Genomic DNA, 23,557 nt, shown 5'->3' with positions numbered 1-23,557 from the left:
TTGTGCGCACATTTGTACGCAGTTTAACCTCTCGGCGTCAAACTGTGCAAAGCTGTGCGCTGGTTTGGACATGTAGAACGAATGGACAGCGAAAGAACGGCTAAGAATATTTACAATGCGAATGTTGATGGATGCAGAAATAGAGGAAGACCGAGAAGACATGGCATGACCAAATCCAACAAATACTTGAAGATGGACATGTAAAAAGTCGGAATAATCGGCGCGCATCCATGATAAGATGTATGAATGTAGAAGAAGCGAGATCTGTATGCAAAGATTGTAGCGTTCTATCCTCTCTGCCTACCCTTACGGGGAAACGGCGTGATGGTTTGTTGTTGTTGTTAGAAACAAGTAACTAGGATGCCGATCCAGTTTTTAATTTTCACAAATTAGGTTTCTTTTCGTGTGATGGGCGTCCGACGATCGCCAACTCTCGGGAATTCTTGATGATTTTTTGCTAACCCTGGGTCACTTCGCGCTAAGTGCACTTGCGAATTGGCCAATTAGCACAAATTCAACCTCTCTAATTGGCTGGTGCCTCGTTCCACTTTCAGTTTCTTCCAAACTCGCCGATCTAGCATCCTACCCATCGCCAGAGTGGTACAATTTGTTAGAATTTCTGCGAATTTTCTGTTGATTCGTCAATTTTTCCGTCTGCGAGTGGTTGTCACGCGATGGGTATTCCGTGTCACGACCCATTTATGTCTGGTGAGGCATTTGAACCCGTGAGTTAAAGACAAATGCTTTGGGGAAATCGCCCCCAGTACCGGACACTTAATGTTTTTGGAATAAATAACACTTTTTTTTTCTTAAGACACATTTGTTTAATCAATAATATTCTTGATTATTAACAAATTAAAACAGGGATGGAGAATACCTTAAATAAGGGAATATGGAAGTCAAGGCATTTACAGGGCTTGTGACTTGTCATTCAATGTCGTTCAAACATAGGTAAAATGGTGAATGTTACACAGTGTGCAAAGTGGCCACTCAAACCAGCCAATGACAAGACACAAGCCCTGTAAATGCCTTGACTTCCATATTCCCTTATTTAAGGTATTCTCCATCCCTGTTTTAATTTGTTAATCTTAATGACTCCCGAGGGGGTGAAATCCAGTCTACGAACATTTGAACAAAATATTGTAATTCTTAATTATGTCTGATCGGCAGAAATGTAGGAAAAAAATCTACACGCAGGAACTGTAATATATATTTAGCTTCGCTATAAGGTCTAGAAACCGTAAATTAAAAAAAGTATTGTGTTTATTTTTTTAAAATACGAAGTATGTTTTACACACTGGAAAGTGATGTCTTTTAAAAGGTTAACGAAGAACCGATCCACTTGTGGTTTGTTAAAAACGACACCTCTCATCAAACTTCTAGACTCCGATGTTTTAAGTCCTAAGACTGAGTTCAGGATAGCGTTTTATAAACCTATAGTAAAAATGATTTTCGCCAGTAGTTTTCGTTTTATTAAATCGGTGGTCTTAAACTTCAGAGTCTCAGCCAGGTCAGAAGAGAGTTTGAAAAATATTTTTAAAATTATTAATCGAATTTAGGGAGTTTTGGAGATTTTTATAAGTCTGGCTGACCACACAACCTAAAATATGCAACAATATTTTGAGGTTGTCCAAATTTTTGTAGACAAGGACTGGATTCAACTCCCTGGGGAGCTGTTTATATTAACATATTACAACAGAAATGAAGAACATTTAAGAAAAGGTAATATAGAAATCTAGGCATCTACAGGGCTTATGACCTGTAGATGCCTAGACTTCTATATTACCTTTTCTTAAATGTTCTTCATCCCTGTTGTAATATGTTAACTAAAATATGCATTTTGCAGAAAACAGCCAGATCTAATGTTGAATGATGAGTCATTCAAACTTTGAATGTATAAGGTTACATTCTGTATTAAAACATATTTTTTATTAAATGTGTTTTTAAATTAATGTACTTAAATCGATCGTGATAATTGGTAGAATTCCGTATTAAAATTTGGTAAAATATCCTAAAATACTTTTATTGGATTTGATTCTACTTTTTTTTAAAAATATACAAGAGTGTATGCTGTGACGCGTTTCGTCTTGTTAGGACATTATTAAACTAGCTTAAATATTTACAGAGTTTCCTTATGTACTACCAATAATTGCTGTTTAATGATATACTCGTAGGTGCATATTAGTGCTAATAGTTTATGGGGGGTATTTAGCAAGAAATCCTCAATACTATAATATTCCTATATCCTAGTATTACTTGTATATTAAAAAACTAAAAGTAGAATTAAATCCAATAAACGTATTCCAACGTTTTAAGTATGCCCAAAGAATTTTTTTGTATTTAATATACTTATATTTTGTACCTTTTTTTAAACAATTTTATCTGCACACATTGTTTAATTATTTTTTTATATCTAAATATGTTCTTTATACAATACTTCTGTGTTATATATAGTATTTATGTAAAATAATACTTTTCAATTTAATATTTAGTTTTTTCACATTATATTGAAATTAACATTTTACAACAGAGATGAAGAACATTTAAGAGAAGGTAATATATTATTATACATTCTCTTAAATGTTCTTCATCTCTGTTGTAAAATGTTAATATAAACAGCTCCCCAGGGAGTTGAATCCAGTCCTTGTCTACAAAAATTTGGACAAACTCAAAATATTGTTGTTATATTGAAATGTTTATATTATTTTTAATTTGTATATTTTTAAGGTAAAAGGCACTGCGTGTCGTGTATATTAATAAACAAAATTAATGTTTGCAGACTGGTTGGATTTCCTCCCTGGGGAGTTATTTAGATCTAAATTTGTTGTAACAGAGAGGGAAAACATTTTTGAGAAGGGAATATGCAAGTCAAGGGATTTACAGGGTTTTTGACCTGTCATTGGCTGGTTTAAATTTAAGGATGATAAAGGTTTCAGCTCTTTTACTTCACAAAAGTCAAACGCTGGAAGAATTGAGGAAACGTGGATGTTTAAACATGGGCAGAATAGTTCATGTTACACTGAGTGTATAGTTGCTACTTAAACCAGCCAATGGCAGGTCATGAGCACTGTAAATGCCTAGACTTCCATATTCCCTTCTCAAAAATGTTTTCCCTCTATGTTATAACAAATTTACATAAAAAAGTATTTTATTTTAGATACCTTACCAAATAATAATAGTGGTCTTGATTAGTTGATTATTCTTCGTTATATTTCACAATCGGCGCTTGTCAGCGCCCCCTTGCACTATGGTTATTTTTCGTGCCTCTATGGACAAGCGGATATGATTAATGGCGGTACCGAACTACAACGATCCACTGTTTCTATAAATATCATAAATTCTACTCTGACTTTTTTACTAAAAGGGCGCTGACCCGCGTAAAATTAATCCGGCTGCGATCTCGATATTTACAATTAATTTCCGGAATAAATTATATTCAGTTTCTTTTATTTTTAAATTGGTTTCTCCGAAAGAGGAAGTTCATTGTTTTAAAAAAAATTGTTGATTTGTTAATACACTGTCAAACTAAGCTATCTTTTTTAAATAATTAATTTTATGTTTCGTATTATCATCGCTGTTTTTTTAAAGTTGTGTAATTTTTATTCAATTCGGCCTCGTGGGCTGGTATTTCGAACGCATTTTTAGCGCGCTATAAGGCTGTGGACAGGGTAGAGGCCTAGCGCGGTAGCGACAGCGGGCGCGAAATTTAAAACTTATAAAAACGTATGAAAAACGCCACACATGGCCGTAGTGCGAGGCCTGTGGCGGGAGCGTTAAATGAATGTTCTAGGCCTAAAAGCGAGCAGCGAATAAGCTACTTTTGTATGGTCGCGCGGTAACGCGTATTTAGTACGTAAAAACGCGCTATAATTGCGTTCGGAATATCATCCGTGGTTTGCCTACCAAGAGGGAGGTCTCGGGTTCCATTCGCGACATGGTTGATGATTTTTTTTTTTAAAAAAGGTGTTTTCGCACCAGAATATTTCTTAGTTCCCGTACTGGTACCTGAAGCGTGAGACTGATTATCGTACCTTCATGTAACAAAAGAATGATCAAGATACGCTGCGATTGGTTTACCAAATACACCATTAGAATGATGATGATGAATTTTGAAATTATACTGCCCGCGACGTCGCGAGTTCGAGTCGGTGAGTTTTCCTGACATTTAAAAGGAGAACCCCGAATCTCTCAGAACGCGCTAAATGTTGAAAATCATGGCTCACCGGAAAACCGGGAATCTATCACAACACAACAACGCTGTAATTGATTGGTGGTTCACCTGAACCTGTGACATTTCAAAATAGTTCATTTTTATTTAAATATAGAATCCATAATAACTTTTTTCTTAGACCACTTGAGTTTATTTTAAAGTACTAATAGTTTCGGGAAGCACAGATTCTTCCATCGACAGGTGTCATTAAGAACTGAACTTAAACTAGTGCTTTATAATAAAATCAAAGTTTTAAGAACAAAATGTTTTATTCAATTTACATTCTCTTATTCCACAAATTTCATGCCGATTCATACCATTTTTATATATTTTTTCATATAATTTAGAGAAATTTCGCCGTACAATTAAATGCAATTATTTTTCTCTAACTTTCCCTAAGAAAACATTCTTTAAATCCAATTTCCCATAGCACTGAACTTCCTCATTGAAATTTCCGTCGTCTCATTTCAATAACATCGATAGAATCTTTGCAAAATATTCCCAGATCATTTTGAATTAATATTGTTTTTAGTGAAATACTCGTAACTCGTTTTTTAGTTCTTAACTCTCTAAAGTAGAAGTTCAAAGTTCATACTGGTGATGATAAATACTGTAGATCTTTTTTCTGTCACATTCTTCAACTTGTACCGCACACAATGCGGGTAATTGTAACGGGTCGTGGTCCCGTGGTTAGTGTCGTGGACTCCGGATCAAGAGTCCCGAGGTTCGAATATCGGTCTATAACAACTTCCAGTTTTCTAACACGGTTATTTCCGACTAAAAGAAAATGTTCCCAAAAGTGAAACATTTCGGTTAATCTAAAAACGCAAATATTTATTTTTTTCTAAAAAAACATGTAATTAATAACACGTCCTTATGAGTAAAATCGCAGATTTCATTATACGATCACAGTATGTGAATTTGACCATTTTTTAATATCTCGTTTCATCGTTTTTTTTTTGCTAAACATCCCATTGCCGTAAACGTAATTAAACGGCCTTCTGAAGCAACAACCATGCTAAGATAGAATCTCTGCAATGTATAAATCATTGTGCATAAATTAAACGATCTATTCATACTAACACCACTAACCTTCAGCGGCTTCTGCTTTAAAAAGCTTTCATTGTGTGCAATTACGTACGTGCCATATGTTAGAAATAATCATACACATACAATTAAATAGTACTTATATTCCTAATCTACTTATTACCTACAATTCAATGACGGGGTCAAACACCGAAGAAGCCTCCGACTATTTACCCCTCCCACCTCCCTCCACCCTGTGACAGTCATGTGTCATATCCACCACGACCGCACCCCTCCCACAATATTATTCTAATATATAGACGTTTGAATGATATCTTCTCATTCAATGCATAAACAACACGAGGGAGTAAACGAGACAGCGACTTCTAAAAAAATAATGTTCCCTACCCTGACTCCGGGCTCTCTAGGTCATAGTTCAAAATAAATGTATCTCCCTTGTTATCAAATTGTCTATTTATATCTGCTTCACTGTCTGTTATATTTTTTATTATCTGAAACACCCGTTTTCCGATGTTTTATTTTTAATATTTTGCATTTTAACTTCGCCTTGATTAAGAAAAATCAAAATGCCTCGACAACTGAACAGGTTGCATTTCTGAAACCAGTCTGTATTATATTAGTTAATCACAAATATTTCAAGTCACAGATTTAGTCAAAGACATAAACTAAAAATCATAATTAATTAGGTATTATTGAAAAGTGCAATGAAATATTACGAACAATTTATTAAGGTATTTAGTTGACAAAATATTTCCACTTGCTTTGGTCCTTCTTTCCCCTAATCCTGTAAGATGCTAGTATTTTGACTGCAATAACAGGCGTATAATATAATAAATTGACAGGCGCCGTGGTTAAACGGCCAACATAATATACAAGAAAGGTTTTTTCTTAATGAGGAACTTCTGCCCTTCGGGAAATTGGATTAAAAATGTTTTCTTACGCGCGGTAAAAACTAGAGCATACAGATACGCGACAAAGTTTCTTGAAAATGTACGAAATAAATATAATAAGAGAGCTGTGGAAGATTTCTGGTTTACTTACCGTCAACGGACCAATCGGCAGAACTGACCGAGAAGAAACGGAAGATAACTTGAGACGTCACACGCGAATTTATTTCAGAAATACAAAAAAATTAAAAATCATTGCGCCGATAATACGATACATATTTTTTTAATTTTTTTTAATTTGAAAATTTCTTTATAAACCCTTACGGATTATAACATTTATTTTATAGATATATATACGTATCTGTCAAATTACAAACGTCAAAAATTTACTCCTCTAAACAAATCAAGAATTTAGAAATTTAAGTGTTAAAATAAACATCATTTTTATCTAAATAGTGCAAAGAAGTGATTTTAAATATTTAAAATAGTTTTTGTTTATTTTTATACTGAACTGTGCTGAAGAAAAGAGTGATTAAAGATTCCCAAAAAACCTACCTACTTTAAAGATGGCCCCAAAAAAGGACTCAAAATTAAAGACTACTGAACCTTTTCCAGCATCACCAGCTGCAGCCGCCCAACCCTTCTCGGCTAACTTGGAGTTGGCAAACGCGCTATCTGCCCTTCAGACAGAGGTCAATCGGCTAAGTAAAAGTTTTGAAATAATCCATCAGCAGATAAGTCAGGTCACCAACCAATACGCAACTATTCTGGAGGCCATCAAATTTGTCAGTGAACAGAATGAAACGCTTAGCAAACGCCTGACAGAACTGGAAGGAAAAGAAAACGAGAATAAAAAAAATCATCAAAATCAACTAGAATTGATAAAGAGAGTGGATTATTTGGAAGGAAAATTAGACGAAGAAGAAAAAATAAAAATACAAAATAATATTGAAATCCGAGGATGCCCTGATAATCCCCAGGAAACAAATAGTTATCTGTCGAAAATCATCAATAATATAGCTACGATAATAAGCTGGGAACCGGGCCAAGAAATCGCATTCATAGAACGCTCGAGGAGGCTTCCAACACAAAATACTCCAAGCTCCATTGTTTTAACAATGCGTACCAAAGAAGGTAAAGACTCTTTCCTGCAAAAAATCAAAACATACAATAGGGAGTGCATAAAAAATAAAAAACAGTGTATAAATTCAACCCTTATCGGCTTAAAGGACATAAAACATACAAACATTTTTATTACGGAACAATTGACAAGAAGGTGCAAGTTTCTGCTGGCTAAAACCAAACAGTTAGCTAAAACCAAAGGAATAAAGTATGTATGGACCAAAAACGGAAATATTTTTACTCGTAAAGCAGAAGGTGAAGGATGTTTTCGGGTTAAAAGCGAGACAGATCTACTTAAGCTATAAATATATAAAATCTCCGCACTGTAATATGAATCATTGCTCCACTCAATATACTTTGTGCGTCTCTGTTTATAAAATTACAAAAATAATTAAAGAAATGTCGACCATTACAAACCTTACTCATAATTCTCATCTTATGGTTAACTATTCTCCGGCTTATAAAGCATTGTACATAACTATATCCATCTTTCTATTGTATTGTAATGCAGAACGTCATAATATTTTACCTTTAATCTTGATGCATGTACATCTGCTAATTATAAGTCTCATAATATGTTATAGTATTTTAGATAAAATTGAGCAGATTACTTGTGCTATTCAATATTTAAAGAACTTTCAGTGTAGCATAGCAAGTTCTATATTCACGAGACACACAATCCCAAAGAGATCTCAGAGATTGTTTTTATTATATAATGATATAACAACATTACATCACTTTCAATTCAACCGGAGCAATGCACACAGAAATAGTATTGTTGTCAAATATATTCATAGAACGACAAACTGTCATAGTCAATTCATAGAAATTCAAAAACAAATTATTTCAAACCATAGATTTATTGTCTTCATTATTTATATATTTATTTTTCTATTCTTTCTCGTGCCGTATTATTATTTTGCTGTGTTAAAATCTTATATGCCAGAGAATCAGAATAAAAAAACTACTTTTAGTTTTAATCAAATATGTTCATACGAAATTCTATCTTTCTTCCAAGTTTTAAAAAAATGGCCTTACTATTTATACTATTTATATACTTATAAATTCAATTTCTTAGATTCAAATTATATTATTTATATGGAATTACGTTCCTCTATATTTGAATCGAATTGGATTACTATGCTACTGATCTGTAAATATACTATATTTCTACCTCAGATACGAGAAATAGTTTTAAACTATTTTTCTATCTCATGCTACTTTTTTATTGTTTTCTTATTTTTTCATTGTATAATTCTATTACGTCATATATATACAAGTCATGAAAAATTAAACTATATTATTTCATTACGTTACAACAATGCTAAGGTATGTTCTTATTATTGTATTTTACTATATTGCTACCGTATTATTGCTGCATGTTTTTACTATGTTATTTTATTACGCTATTTATCTAAAATATTTGTCTGTTTTTACTACATTACTTTGTTTCGTTATTGTTTTGCAATTCTACTATATAATTCGAATATATCCTATTTTACTTTAAACCTTTTTTCTTTTATAAATATTACAGGCATATATTTTTGGGGACATAAAATTTGTCTTATATATTTTAAGAACATGTTATTCCTTTATATTTATTTTTTAAATTTTACTAATCTGAATAACGTTTTTTCTTGTATTTCAAATGTATATTTCATGAATATTACAGAGGCACATGTTTTTTATCTCTATTTTATAAATATTGCAGACATACATTATTGTGGTGAAAATCTTTACCTAACAACTTTTGAATGCATACCCTTTTGTTTTCTTTATTTTAAATTTGAAAATTTGATAAACGTTTTTAATTGTATTCTTAATCTTTATTTTATAAGTACTTTAGACATATGTTTTTATAGTTATGATCTTTGTTATGGTTTTAAACATATTCTTAAGGTCTTTGAAGGCTTAAGATTTTGTTATGTCTTTGACTATTGTTTTTTAAGTTTTGAATGCATGAGTTCTTCTATCTACTTTTACTTTTTGTATATATATTGTGTACTACTAACGATTATAACGGGTTTTGAAGCTATCAAAAATACATTTATAAATTTCTTATGGTATCTGTGTTATAAACGTAAAATAAAACATAACTTTTTATATTTTTCAAAACCAAGGCACTGGTCGCAAAGTCGTTTCACAAATTGCCGGCGATAGTTTTATTACAAATGAAATAGATAAACTACTAACCATAACTCAAAATGTTGGTCATAACGCTAGTGATTGTAATAATATTTTAGACAAATATCCTGATTCCTTGACATTTGTCCATCAAAATATTCGAAGCATTAATAAAAATTTTGACGAGTTTCTAATAACAATAAGTCTATTGAAAAAATCTGTGGACTGTATTATACTTACTGAAGCACATCTAAATAGCAATTGTCAAGAAAATTATAAAATGGATAATTATAATTGTGTCTCAACCCATAATCATATAAATAAAAATAGCGGAATAGTAGTTTTTATTCACAATAACCATACTATTGAAAAGGTTCAGGAAATACAGTTACAACTTGCAAATTGTTTATTAATAACAATCAAAATAGGCAGTAAAAGTTTACAAATATTTGCAATATATCGCACACACAATTCACAACCTATCCAATTTATTCAGGAACTAAAACAAACCATTCTCAATAACAAGGAATACCCTTCAATAATAATGGGTGATTTCAACATAAATATTGCTGATAATAACAGCAGTGAAATCAAAGAGGAATATCTTAATATGATGGCTGAAGTAAGTTTTATTTCATCCATGGAAAATTTTACAAGAGTATTTCCGGGACAAACTCCTTCATGTTTAGACCACATATGGACAAACTGCAAAAATATAGATAAAATGGAAACTGTTATATGGGAAACAAACATTACAGACCACTATACTGCTATTTTAATATATGATCAAAAAATAACTAGTCAGAAAAGGGATAATATTAAAATTATAAGTAAGATTAATATCAAAAAATTGCGTGAAAACATACTAAACGAAAACTGGTTATCCACGCTATCTTCTAATAATGCACATGATTGTGCGTTGTCTTTTGAAAAAACATTAAATAATTATATCGAAGCGGCTTCGACTCAATCTGTCTTCAAAATAAAATCTAAATTTCGACAAATAAAGCCATGGATTACCCATGGAATTGTTGTGTCTATCCGCAAAAAAGAAAATCTTTTTCGACTTTTTAAAAGATATCCACAAAACTTAAAATTATCATCGTTTTATAAAAAATATAGAAACAACCTAACAAAAATTATTAAACGGACTAAAGAAACATACTTTAGAGAAAAAATACTAGAATGTGACAATGACAATAAAAAAATTTGGCAAATAATAAACGACATAACTGAAAGAAAACGAAATGTTTCTAATCCGATACAAAAAATTAAACTTAATGAACAATTAATTCTGGCAGACAAGGAACCAAAACAGATGGCTAATCACTTTAACGATTTTTTCTCTAAAGTCGGTGAAAATCTAGCAAAAAATATTAATCCAGATTTTAAAAACGATATCCTCGAAAACAGTGTAAATGAAGTAAAATTTGATTCTTTTGATGAAATAGAAGAAGATGAAATTAAAAAACACATTAATAGTCTAAGAAACTCTGCCAGTCCTGGTTTTGATTATGTAACTGTCCCATTAATCAAAGCTCTATTACCTTTTATAACTAAACCAATTACTCATATTGTAAATACAAGCTTGAAAAATGGAGTTTTTCCGAAAAACTATAAAAAAACTATAGTAATCCCAGTGTATAAGAACGGAGATCACGAAGAACTTACCAACTATCGTCCAATTTCTCTTCTATCAAATATTGCCAAAATTTTTGAAAAAGTAGTCAAAAAGCAACTGTTAATTTATCTAAAAGAAAATAACATACTTAACGGTAACCAGTATGGCTTTAGAGAAAATATAAGCACTCAAGATGCCATAGCCAAATTAACGTCAATAATATACGATTCATTGGACAAGGGTAATAAGGTACTTGCAATATTTGTGGATTTAAGAAAAGCTTTTGACAGTGTATCACACGTCAGACTGATAAACAGATTGAAATTTTATGGGATTGGTGGAACGGTTCTTGTGTGGTTAGAAGAATTCTTAAAAAACAGAATCCAGTACACCAGGATAAACAAAACATTGAGCGATTCAGTTTCCTCCTGTTTTGGCATCCCACAAGGTACTATTCTAGGTCCTATACTATTTATAATATATGTCAATATAATGTTCAATTTACCACTTAAAGGCGAAATTATTTCTTACGCCGATGATACTGTGATGATTTTTAATGAAAAAACTTGGAATGAGCTTAATAAAATGGCTAATAAAGACTTAAAAGTTTTTAAAGAGTGGTTGGATCAAAGTTACTTGACAATGAATTCAGAAAAAACCCACTACCTAACATTCACATTAAACAATAGAAATAGACATAACCATATAGACCTAAAATCTCACGACAAAAACTGCGGAGACCATACAAACTGTTCTTCTCAATGTGTTACCCTGACCGAAAAATCTAAGATGAAATATCTGGGAATAATAATCGACCAAAATATTAAATGGAAAGAACAAATAGATTCAATGTGCAAAAGACTAAGAAAATTATTCCACATATTTTTAAAGCTTAGAGGTATTTTATCGACGAATCAATTAAAGACAGTTTATTATGCTCTAGTACAGTCAATCATTCAATATGCAATAGTTGGATGGGGGGGGGCTTATAACGCTCATCTTAGACCCTTAAAAATTCTACAAAAAAAAATCATAAAAATAATACTTTATAAACCATCCTTGTTCTCAACTACCGAACTGTTCAAATAATTTAATGTTTTAAGAGTGGAGGATATCTACGGAAAGTGCTGTATGCTCCAGGTGCATAAGGATAGCCTCCCATCGGACCGTATTACGGGAAGGTTGAGAACAGGATGCCTCGCTCTACCGAGAATCAAAACTACCACGGCCAAACATCATTATACTTACGTAGGACGGAAGCTTTTCAATAATTTACCTTAAAATCTACGTCAAGAAATAAATTACGAAAAATTTAAGGATAGATTAAAGAAAAGCTTCTTGACATAACTCTTGACATTTTGACATTAACATTAACTGTATTTTAAAAAAAGAGATGTATGTTTAATATGTGCCCGTGTTTACAAATTTTGTGTTTTTATTTAATATATTTTTTTTATATATATATATATATTTTTAATTTTTTTTTAGTGTTATGTTTTCTCGATTTTTAAAATTGTTTAATTTTTTATTTATTTTATTATTTTGTTTTGCATCTTATGTTTTATTTTTATGTTATTTTGTAAACTTGCCAAACACAAGAGCTAGACTCTTTTTTGGCAAGTTCAACCTTAAGTGTTTCATTTTTCTACTGAATGTATTGTTTATTTATGCTAAAATAAAGGTTTTTAAAAAAAAATAAAAAAAAAAAATAATATAAACATTTTTCATTCATACTCTGTTCAAAATAATATTTTTTACATCTTTTAAAAAGTTTGTCTGAGTCTTTTGTTTAGTTTTGTCTGGTAGTTTATTGTATAATTTCAGTTCCTGGTTCATTAGTCTTGATTGTTCTTGTCTTGTTTTAGAAAGTTCCATATGATATTTTTCTGGTATTCTCGTATGTCCATGTTGACTACAATTTTTTACAAGTTTTAGTTCTTCGTCTACAATTACATTAGTAGCTAATTTATGGATAGATTTTAATGATTCTGGTTGAAAGAGTTCAATTATATTTGATTGCTTAGTTTGTTTAAAAAGTTCTCTAGTTGCAGTTAGATAGGGAAGGTCATATAGTAACTTTAATATTTTATTTTGTTGTCTTTGTAGTCTGTTTATGTCATTTTGATATCCTGCTCCCCATAGTAGTTGCGTATAACATATTTTAGTTTTTACATAGGCTTTAAATATTAGAATTTTTTCCGTTTTTGGAACAAAGTTTTTGATTTTTAAAAAAAGACTCGATAATGTCGCCACTTTGCTAATTAAATTGTTAATTAAATTTAAATTGGCTAAGTTTAATTAATACTCTATTAACATTTATTTTTTATTTTTTAATCACTGATCTTCCTCATTGGTCTGGGTGTTGTATATTTTTTCACAACTTACCTCTACATCCTCACTTTCCCACCTGCTGACAAACCTATGAAACAGAACCTTGTCATTTTATTCCTAAAATAAAACACGCATTCCACTTGCCAAAATATGAAAACAATAACAAGTCTTTATTTTTTGTCGATTGCTCAGTTTCCTTTTAAAGAGATTCTGAAAAGCTGTTCAGACAATAATGAAAATGACGTCAGCCGGCTTTTTTGTCTGTCTGTACCAAGGACGATTTAGGATTCCTTTTCAGTTTCATCGCGCCAATTCAGTAGCGAGCCATCTGCACATTTATTATGATAATGTAATGAGGATACGCGGGGTACAGCGTACCGCATACAATATGGCATAATGTCCCCGCTGATATTCCGTCTCGTTCCTCTTAGCACCACTTTGCATGGGAGAGAATGAAACGCGATTATGATCTCTATTTGGTACGAGTTCCTACTCGCCAGTACGTGGTTGAATTGCATTGCCGAGACAGGAAACTAACTGATGATTGATATCGTAATTATAAACAGCGCATAGAAGGGGCTGTCTGAAAATTTGTGGGATGGGCTGATTGATCTTTGCATATTCTTTTTTTCAATGTGTTTTTTTTACGGGATTCTTTTTTGTTATTTTCTATATAAACACCTCATTGGGCACAATTCGTGTCAAGCCATTCATTAACATTATTTGTATTATGCTCCTAGCTATAATTGTTAATATATAAATAATATGTGCATATACGAGTACATACTCACATACAAATAAACGTGCATGCATATATTCATAAACAGTTAAAAATATATGTTTAATCGCAACACATAAGTAATACCGTATTTTTTGGACCATAATACGCACTATTTTCACTCTGAAAAATCAACCAAAAATTGGGGTGCGTCTTATGGTTCAATGCGTCTTATCGTCCAAAACATTTTTTTTCTAAAAATAAAGAACTTCAACACCACGGGAAATTGAGTGCAAAAATGTTTTCTTGCGCGCGGTAAAAATTAGAGCATTAAATTGTACGGCACAGTTTCTTGAAAATGTACGAAAAAATAATAAAAACGCACTACTTTGAACGCCGTCACTGGTTCATATGAACCAACCAATGATATGAGCGCTGTAGAGGATATCCGGTTTGCTTACCGTAAACGAACCAATTGAAAGAACTGGCAGAAAAGAACCACTGACGTCACACGCGGAATTATTTCAGAAACACAAAACTTGAAAAAATCATAGCGCTGATAATACGATCTATAAAAATATCTTTTTGGTTAAGTTTGATAGTCTATTAACAAATATTTTTTTTTTAAATAAGACACTGAACTTCCTCATTGATAGATAAATTTTAGGGTGCGTCTTATGGTCCGCAAAATACGGTAAGTACTGTGCTATTCTGACATTGAGCCTATAAACACAGCCACCGTCAAAGTCACCGCGGGCTATTGGCACTTCTACACCGACCAACTACTGATAGTCCAACATCATGACAATATTATTGATAATCTTTAAATATATAATTACTCTGTACGTGTGATGTCACAGAACTCCTCATAGACGGCTTAACCGATTTACGTGCGGTTTTCAGAGAAATATAGATCTTTGCGGCGTGCGTGTTCGTAGATATTAAAATCTTCTATCTAATGTGTAAAAAAGAAGTACGACGCATAAATGTGTTATTCATCGATCTACCAGGGTTGCATTCGAGGAGAATGCATTTACAAAAAAATGTTTTTTTTTTGTGTTTAGAAAAAGTTTGTTTTTAAATGTTAACAAACAACATTTGATCCTGTCCTTAAATTCCTTATAATTTCTACCCATTTTTTAAAATTGTATTTTAGGTAATACTAAAATATTATTAAATAAAAAATCGTTTTCCTACATAAGTACACCCCTCTGTTGGGAGAAGACCGGAGTTTGACGTTTGCAAAAAGATTGCCATATTTGAAAAAATGTTTATTTCATGTTTTGGAATTCAACCATAAACAAGTACCTAGGTACCTACTTATCAATGAAAAGTCTTTTTACAAACTAATAGCAGGTAAGCCAACGTTCGGACTGGACAACGTCTGTCGGGTCCGCTAGTATATTTATATAATTAGAAATGATAAATAGTATGCATGATATGCGAATGTTAACATGGTATTAATTTAAAATTCAACAAGACTACTTCTTGTGGGGTGACCATCTCAAGGCAGTTCTTTGCCCACATTGTATTTGCTTTAATGATGCGTTTGCAATGGTTGTACACATTACACATTTCCACGAAAATGGTATTTATGTGTGTGTATGTATTGTGTTATGTTGATTAGCAATGCACCGTTAAACTCGGTATAATGTAACCAAGAAAAGTCGGTCAGTTATCCATCCTATGAATATAATATTTGTAGACAGTGTATGAAGGAAAATAAAATGAATTTATCTTCATTAGAGCTGTAAATATCAGTTGAATATTAGTAGGTGAATGCTGATTGAATTAGTAAATAAATGAATATATAATTACTGTCGAAATCCTATAATTATAAACATTTTTGTAAGAAATTAGTGAAGGAAAATAATATAGGGCCTGATAAAAAAAATTACGAAAAGAAAATCACGGAGTCATATGTGCATATTTCTTTATAATAACACTGTACTTGAATGTGGGACATATTAATTATACCTTGAGTGAAATGGAACTCCATAACTACGCAGGTACGTGTTATTATGGACCAAAATATTTATTCTACAATACATTAATAATAATTAGGCCGCGCACATAATATTATGTTAAAAGCATACCTTATACACGTATTAATTAGATTTTGTACAGCCTCCGTTGGCGTTGGCTGGATCCGAGGCAATAAATCTTTTTGTTGCTCGTTTATACGATAATTATATTTGTATTTAATATTTTATGTGTTTACTTTCTGCACTGACTGCTTTACTTTCGTTGGGGGAGAATAGAAACTGATATACGTACGCACATAATATGTATTATTTAAATTTATTTTTATATATGCATTTTCCATTATTTTTTGCCCCATTTATAACTAAGTAGAACTTCCCAATTTTTATCACATAAAACTTGTAGTTTTAAATCACGCTGTTCAGATTTTTCTTGTTTTGTTTTACTTGAACCCCCTAATCAAGACGCAAAAACTTATTCTTAGAGTTATGTTTCGGTGCCCTCCGACCTACCCATCTGAACCATTTTTTTAATTGTTAAAAGTTATTGATATTCGTCAAATCTATATCAAGAATGTATTGACAATTTTCTGGTCAGGCGACTACGGAAGGAGGTCCCAACTGCCAACAGAATGCCCGCACGAGGTTTTCGCAGAACCTAAACTTCTTAATACCGAGAACGCGTACGATGTTTGCTCGGAGACACTTTTCATATATAGCTCCGAGAGTGTTCAACGTCTTGGATGAACATATTAAGTTCTCCAAAACAACGTCTATATTTAAGATGAAGATCCATAATTGGATTGTATCGAGGGGTAGAGACCACTGTATGGGATTGCTTCGGGAATAAATGCATAACATCGCTGCTGTTTTCATTATTATCCATATACGTAAATCGTATATGTGTATGTCATCACTGTCATAGTATTATTATATAACTTTTGATTCCATTTTCGACATGTATTATAAATTTTTATTATTTTTATTTTTCTATTATTATTTTGTATATTTTTCTATTATTATTTTCTATATTGTTTTGATTATTTTGCATATTATTTTGTATATTGTTTTAATATGTAAATATATATTTTTGATTTATATCGAAGAGTCCCGACTTAACACGGAATTTTCTAACAAGTCGGGACATAAAAAACATATAATTATGTAAAATTGTGTATTTTGTGCATTAAATAAATAAATAACTTATTTATTGCTTATTATAAAAAAAAAAGTTTTTTTTTTTAGAACCGATACCAAAGCAAATTTCCTTGCATTATCATATCGATTTTACTATTTACTCGCTCATATCTTTATCTATCGGGAGTCAGGTACACATAGAAGACTTTAATACGAACTACAAACACTAAGAATAATATACATACCGATATAACTATGTATTATTTTTTGTATCTATCAGAAATATTCTTACACCTTGGTAAATGATTGCTTATTATTGACACTAAACTTATACATTATAGTTTGTGAAATAAACAAGTTTAACGATGTACAGTAGGGGCTCAATAATCCGAACGCCCAAAATTTATACCCCGTTCGGATATACGAAGCGTTCGGATTATAGTTTTTTGTGCCTAAAAACTATATTTTAACCATGCGAAATATTAATGATTTTTGTAAATATTTATTTAAAAAATAAAACAGCATACAAAATTGTATTTTTGTTCTCGCAATCTCGATTCTCGATTCACTTGCTCTTTTTAACAAGTTTTTGATGATTTCAAAAAATGTATTTCAGTTTTTTCCTCTCGATTTTCAAATAGTTTTGGTACTACACTCCCACTGTTCTATCTCCATAGTAGTTTTTCTGTCGAGGCACCGTCAGCTGCTGTGCCGATATTTGTCGGGTCACGATCTGGTGGGTTACTTTGAATTGAAAACTGCAGTCAAGGAAATGACCTGTCATTATCTTATACTGACATTGTTAATAGGCAAAACAAAAACAGTAGTCAAATAATACTTTATTATTGTCTTTTGCCTCAATCTTTCTTCTCACAGGTACGTATTATTAAAGTATAATACTATTATCAACCATACTTTAAAAAAAAAACCCAATTTAGTTCTTTGTAGAGTGTTATTTAGCGACATTGAAAACGCTCTATTCCTTAATGTACGTATAAACATTTTTTTCTGGAATTAAGATCCCGCCCATTCCAAGCAAGTATTCTGAGCAGACACAGCTTGAGTAGGTATGTGGAATTCTTGCAACTGATTCCGATGCGTCCAATTCTTTTTCGTTTTTGCTGTCATGCTCTTTTCTTACTGTCTTCATCAGTTGAAGGCTCCAGCCAATAAATATCAGCATTGCGCGTATCAAGAAATGGTTAATCTCTGCTTCTGAAAAGCCTCTGTTTCGAAAAAGGCTTAATGGTAAGTCATCTTCAGGGTCGAAATCTTCCGCATCTTAGCCGAAAATGATTATCTGATTCAAATAACAAGGGCCGCAGAGGCTTCACAGTTGGAGGGGGGGGATCGTTCGGATTATAGAGGCGTTCGGATTAGCGAAGATTCGGAATATCAAAGCCCTGCTGTATTTCAATAGATATCCATAATATAAATGTTCATGCACGAGTTATTGAATTGTTGTTTGATTCAAAGCCATTTTGTCAACTTAATTACATTTTTATTTTCACTAAATTATTGATTTGACATTATATGTCAATTTTCCATGTAATCCGATGACGTCATAATACATTTACGATATAACATAATCGGTGTACATAATTTATATTTAAATGCAAGTGTATTGTGCAATCATTTATCTGCAAGAATGAATAATCTTTTAAAATATATTTATACTTTTTAAATATATAGTATTTAATAGCCTCACTACAAATAATTGAGAACCAGTATATTTCGTAATTTAAGTTATAAATAAGAGCTAAATAAATTCAATGTCTTAATAGGTTTGTTTAAAAAAAAAAGTAAAAATGCTCCCTTAAAACCTGCTGTTGGTATGGTTTACAAAATGTGTAATTGTATTTACTTACTTACGTAATATTATTATTTTATTTATTGTATATCTGTAGTTGGTATTTTATGCTTTATAAATTAGTGTACTATGGAAAATGAAATAAAAGCCCATTTATATTGAGTTTTCAATATACATAATATATTATATTGATTAAAGCTGTACAGTGAGTACCTGAACAAATAGAAAGCATTGAAATATTGTATGTATTTATAAACCCTTACGGATTACATTCATTCAACAAAATATTTTATTTTTTTTTAATTCATATTCTATTGTTAATAATAATATTTTAAACTTATTTTGTAAAGGTTGTCTGAGTCTTTTATTTAATAGTGTCTGGTAGTTTATTGTATAATTTCAGTCCCTGATTTATTAGTCTCGACTGTGCTTGTCGCGTTAAATTTAAAATTAATTTGAAAAAATATTTTCCTGAGAAATTTTGGTAAACAATTGTAACGTTATTAAAAGTTCAAATTATTTCTTAAGATGTTATGAACTAACTTAATTAAGCATAAATACAAATATATTTTATCATTTATTTCTTGCTGGTATCATAAATTTTAGTCGTAACTATATTTTTATTGGAAAATCGGTATATTTTATTCAGATAAGATAAAATTATAGATAAAAAATGCATCGTAATCTGAAAAACATGTTGTGATAAAATTTTGATTATTATTCATCATTCTCGCTTATATTTCTTAAATATGCACGAAAAATTCTGATATTTTGGTATCTTTTTAGGTTAGTCCTGTCTAAATTCAGGCTTTCGATAATGAAGATTGATTAACACTAAGTCGAGTAAATAGAACGCCATGATATTCTGCGGGATATTTAGTTTAATTATCTAAGTAATTATACCTACTGTATTTCACAGCATAATAATATTAAATTGAATGACTCGAAAGATCAATATGTGGGTAAGAACTTTAGAAAGAAATTACATAATTACGAAATCGACTTCTGTTTACCCATTTATTTGCTCATTTTGAAAAAAAAATGGCATTGGTGCAGACACTTATTTGACGAGGTTTTTTCCGAGTAAAGCTTTCAAGATAAAAAATATAATTTTATCCATACTATCTATCACTGTGGTCTAAAAAATATTGTGACCCACGAATTTTATAGCTATGTATGTATTTTTATTTATAGTGTTAAAATTTAATTATATAAAATAATTAAATTTTGAGTCTTGATTTATTTTAATTCAACTGATCCTCCCTTGATCCATTTCACGTGTATCATCCCAATCCACACGGCCCGGGAAACAAAAAAAATAGAGTGCGTACTTTTTTTTCGTTTTATTTATTTAGTTTCTATTCGCAGGTAAAAAATTGCCATAGGAATTTAAGTGTAGATTAGTCGGCCCCGTGGTATACTGGTAAGTGCGTTGTTAAGTCATGAAATTAAATAAATAAATATATACTAATTAATTATAAAACGATAAAAATCAATCCACCCTAATAATATTTTATCGGGCCGGTGGATTTTTACTACAGTGTGAAAACGGCATTTGGTGGACGAGAATTGTGAAAATGTTTTTAAATACTTTAATTTAGTACAATTAAAATTAGATTAGTTATTCAAGCATTGTTTTTATTAAGTCTGGTATGAAATGTTCACATCGCAATCTGTAAGTACTAGTTAAATTGACTGTACTAGAAAACGATTATAAAACCAAATACAAACCTTAATATCACCTTATTTTTTATTTATTTATTTAAATAATAAGTAGTTTATCCATTATTTACTCCATGGGACTGAAAGTCCTGTGTTGAGTTTGGCCGAGTAATTAGTTCACACAGGCATACGAGTATATCACCAGAAATATTATACAGGATCAAAATAATTATAATTATTAAATTATATATATATATATGGTACATCAATATGGTAAACGGCAAACTCAAACATTCGGAAAATCATCAAGGAGTTTTCCACTCAAATCCCTCCCACTAAGGAAAATCCAGTCCTTACCTCCTCTATTGAAAATAGTTTTTGTCCTTGCGAGCTTAATATGCTCTTCCAAAATATATGTCTCAAAGAGATGTCTCTGAGCAAAAATCATTTCATCATCAAAGCACAGCGTTTTGGGAATGACATAATTCGTGCTCTGAGAAAACCTCGTACGATTATTTTGCTGAGATCTCTCCATATTGTTCGACCAGGGCTGGTATTCCAAACGCTCTCGTGGTCGTATTATCTCGTGTAGTTACATACAAAATACACGAGAAAAACTGTTTTTTCGTGCCACGAGAGTGGTTCAGAATAGCACCCCAGAAGTGTGTAAGTTCCTCTATTCGCACTTGAAGAAAGAGGAGAGTGGTTTTTCGGAAATGAAGTCTATTAAAATGTTTCTTTATATATTCAAATTTTATTTAGTCTGAAAATGTATATACGTCGTAGGTATTTAATAACAAACGTACGGCCATTTTATTTCATTGTGCGCGTTTGTTTCGTTGTAAATCAAGCTAAATATTTTTTTGTGTAATATTTAAATGAATTTTTGAAAAATCAAATTCACGAATCCATTATTGATTTAAACATTTATTTATTCATATGATTATTACATATAATTCACTATTTTTTTTGTGAACTAATGGTCTCCTTTACTGGCAGTAGTTCGTCGACGGATCATGTCGGAAGCATAGGACGCTAACCTGACATAGGAGATGCACAGAAATTCGCAGTCGACTGAGAAGTCTGAAGACATTTTGTTAACACCACAAGCACCAACTATAGGGCGAAAATTGAATGTGTTATTATTTTTTTCTCACTTAATCCTATTTTGAATCTGAAGTAATTTTAGGAATGGACGACTGTAAATATGGAGATAAGTGTCGTTCAGTTCTGTCGGGGGTGACGAACCATGACGGTTGACGCCATCCGTCACATTGTTACCGGGCGTTGATGCCATTTACCGTTAGATTTTTGTCTTTTTTTATTTTATTATTTCGCCATTTATATCCGACTTTCAGGGCAAGAATGTGCCTGGAATGATTCACCAAACATCCGATTCAACTTTTTTGTTGTTATTTAGTGTTATCTAGTCGTATCGAAAAAATAAATTCAGTTACATTATAGTCAAAATGAGTTTCATAAAAAAAATAGATAAAGACACCATTTTGCCCGTTTTGAAGAAAACTTAATTATGTATTGTTCTAATTTCACCTAACTTTTTTAATTTTGTCTTTTCTGTTTTATTTTAATTACAGAAATACTCCCACCATCGATGAGTGTGATAAGTCTAAATTCGATTTGACCATAATATTATTTACAAATACTGGTAAATTTTTTACGTCCCCTATGTAATCGAGGGTCTATAAGAGTTAAACATTTATGTCCGTTTTTCTCACACACACTAAACCATTAGGATTTTAGTTTTTACCCAAAAATTATAAAAGTAACTTATCAATTGTGCATTACTGCTCCTTTTATTGAGCCACGCCCCAACTATAAGTTATAACATACTTATATCGACTCCTCATACGTAAACAATCATAACCTAAAAACGACATTTTTAGATTTCCACGGATGTTGTGTTTAACATTTTTAGAGAAAGTTGACGTATTTTGCTTCACTGATCATCTTACAGTTATGAAATATTAGCGTTTTTGTTATTATTATCATTATCCGTATTATTATTATGATTATTATTATGATTATTATTATGATTATTATTATTATTATTATTATTATTATTATTATTATTATTATTATTATTATTATTATTATTATTAGCTAGTCTGTGGTTCTAGCTATATGACCAGCCCAGCTCAATTTTTGGTTGGCAACCCTGTGACAATATTTGAGTTTGTCCAAATGTTCGTAGACAAAAGACTGGATTTCACCCCCTCGGGAGTCATTAAGATTAACAAATTACAACAGGGATGGAGAATACCTTAAATAACAGAATATGGAAGTCTAGGCATTTACAGGGCTTATGACCTGTCATTGGCTGGTTTAAGTGGCCACTTTACACACTGTGTAACATTCACCATTTTGCCTATGTTTGAACATCCGAATTTCTTCAATTCTTCCATTTGTTGATTTAAGTGAAGTTAAAGAGCTGAAACCTTTATTGTTGTGAAGAGATTCATCTGACTGAATTATTTCACATACTTGGCAACGCCTGAAAACAATTTTTCAATTTTTAAACTTCTTCTTGGACCATTTGGTTTCATTACAATATTTGAGTTTGTCCAAATGTTCGCTTTTTTATGTTTGTGAAGGTATCGCTTCTAGAGGAGACTGGATCTGTTTGTTTGTATAATAAAATATATGAAAATTTTGAAAGAGTTTATTCCAAAAGTATAGTAGTTAGAAATATAGAAAATACGGTCAAAAACTGTGGAAGAAAAATATGGGCAAATTCTAATTTACTAGTAAAAATAAAAATAAAAGATGCACTTTGGAACAGATGGAAAAGATCACCTAAAAACATAACTTTTGAAAGGGAATTCAAAGCATATAGAAATAAATTAAACAAATATGTGCTCAAAACAAAGAAAAACTATTATAATAAC

The 23,557-nt window shown here is 31.3% G+C and overlaps 1 protein-coding gene and 1 long non-coding RNA gene across 8 annotated transcripts in view; one reads left to right on the top strand and one right to left on the bottom strand.

Annotated features, from left to right (window-relative positions):
- beta-Spec (spectrin beta chain) overlaps window positions 1-23,557 on the top strand; it is a 164,535-nt gene that overhangs the window by 12,633 nt on the left and 128,345 nt on the right. The window lies entirely within an intron of this gene.
- Window positions 6,502-8,043, bottom strand: LOC148276333 (uncharacterized). 2 transcript variants are annotated; one of them, XR_015823780.1, is made up of 2 exons: window positions 7,684-8,043; window positions 6,502-6,971 (listed from the first exon to the last, which is right to left on the bottom strand). It is a non-coding gene; the product is annotated as an uncharacterized LOC148276333 (long non-coding RNA). The 2 variants fall into 2 exon arrangements; XR_015823781.1 differs by having other exon boundaries at window positions 7,796-8,027.

Source organism: Micrasema longulum, unplaced genomic scaffold (assembly GCF_059751315.1).
Source record: "Micrasema longulum isolate JH-2025_06_02 unplaced genomic scaffold, ASM5975131v1 h1tg001237l, whole genome shotgun sequence".
In the NCBI taxonomy this organism is placed as follows: domain Eukaryota; kingdom Metazoa; phylum Arthropoda; class Insecta; order Trichoptera; family Brachycentridae; genus Micrasema; species Micrasema longulum.
This window is presented reverse-complemented; position numbering and strand designations above follow the sequence as displayed.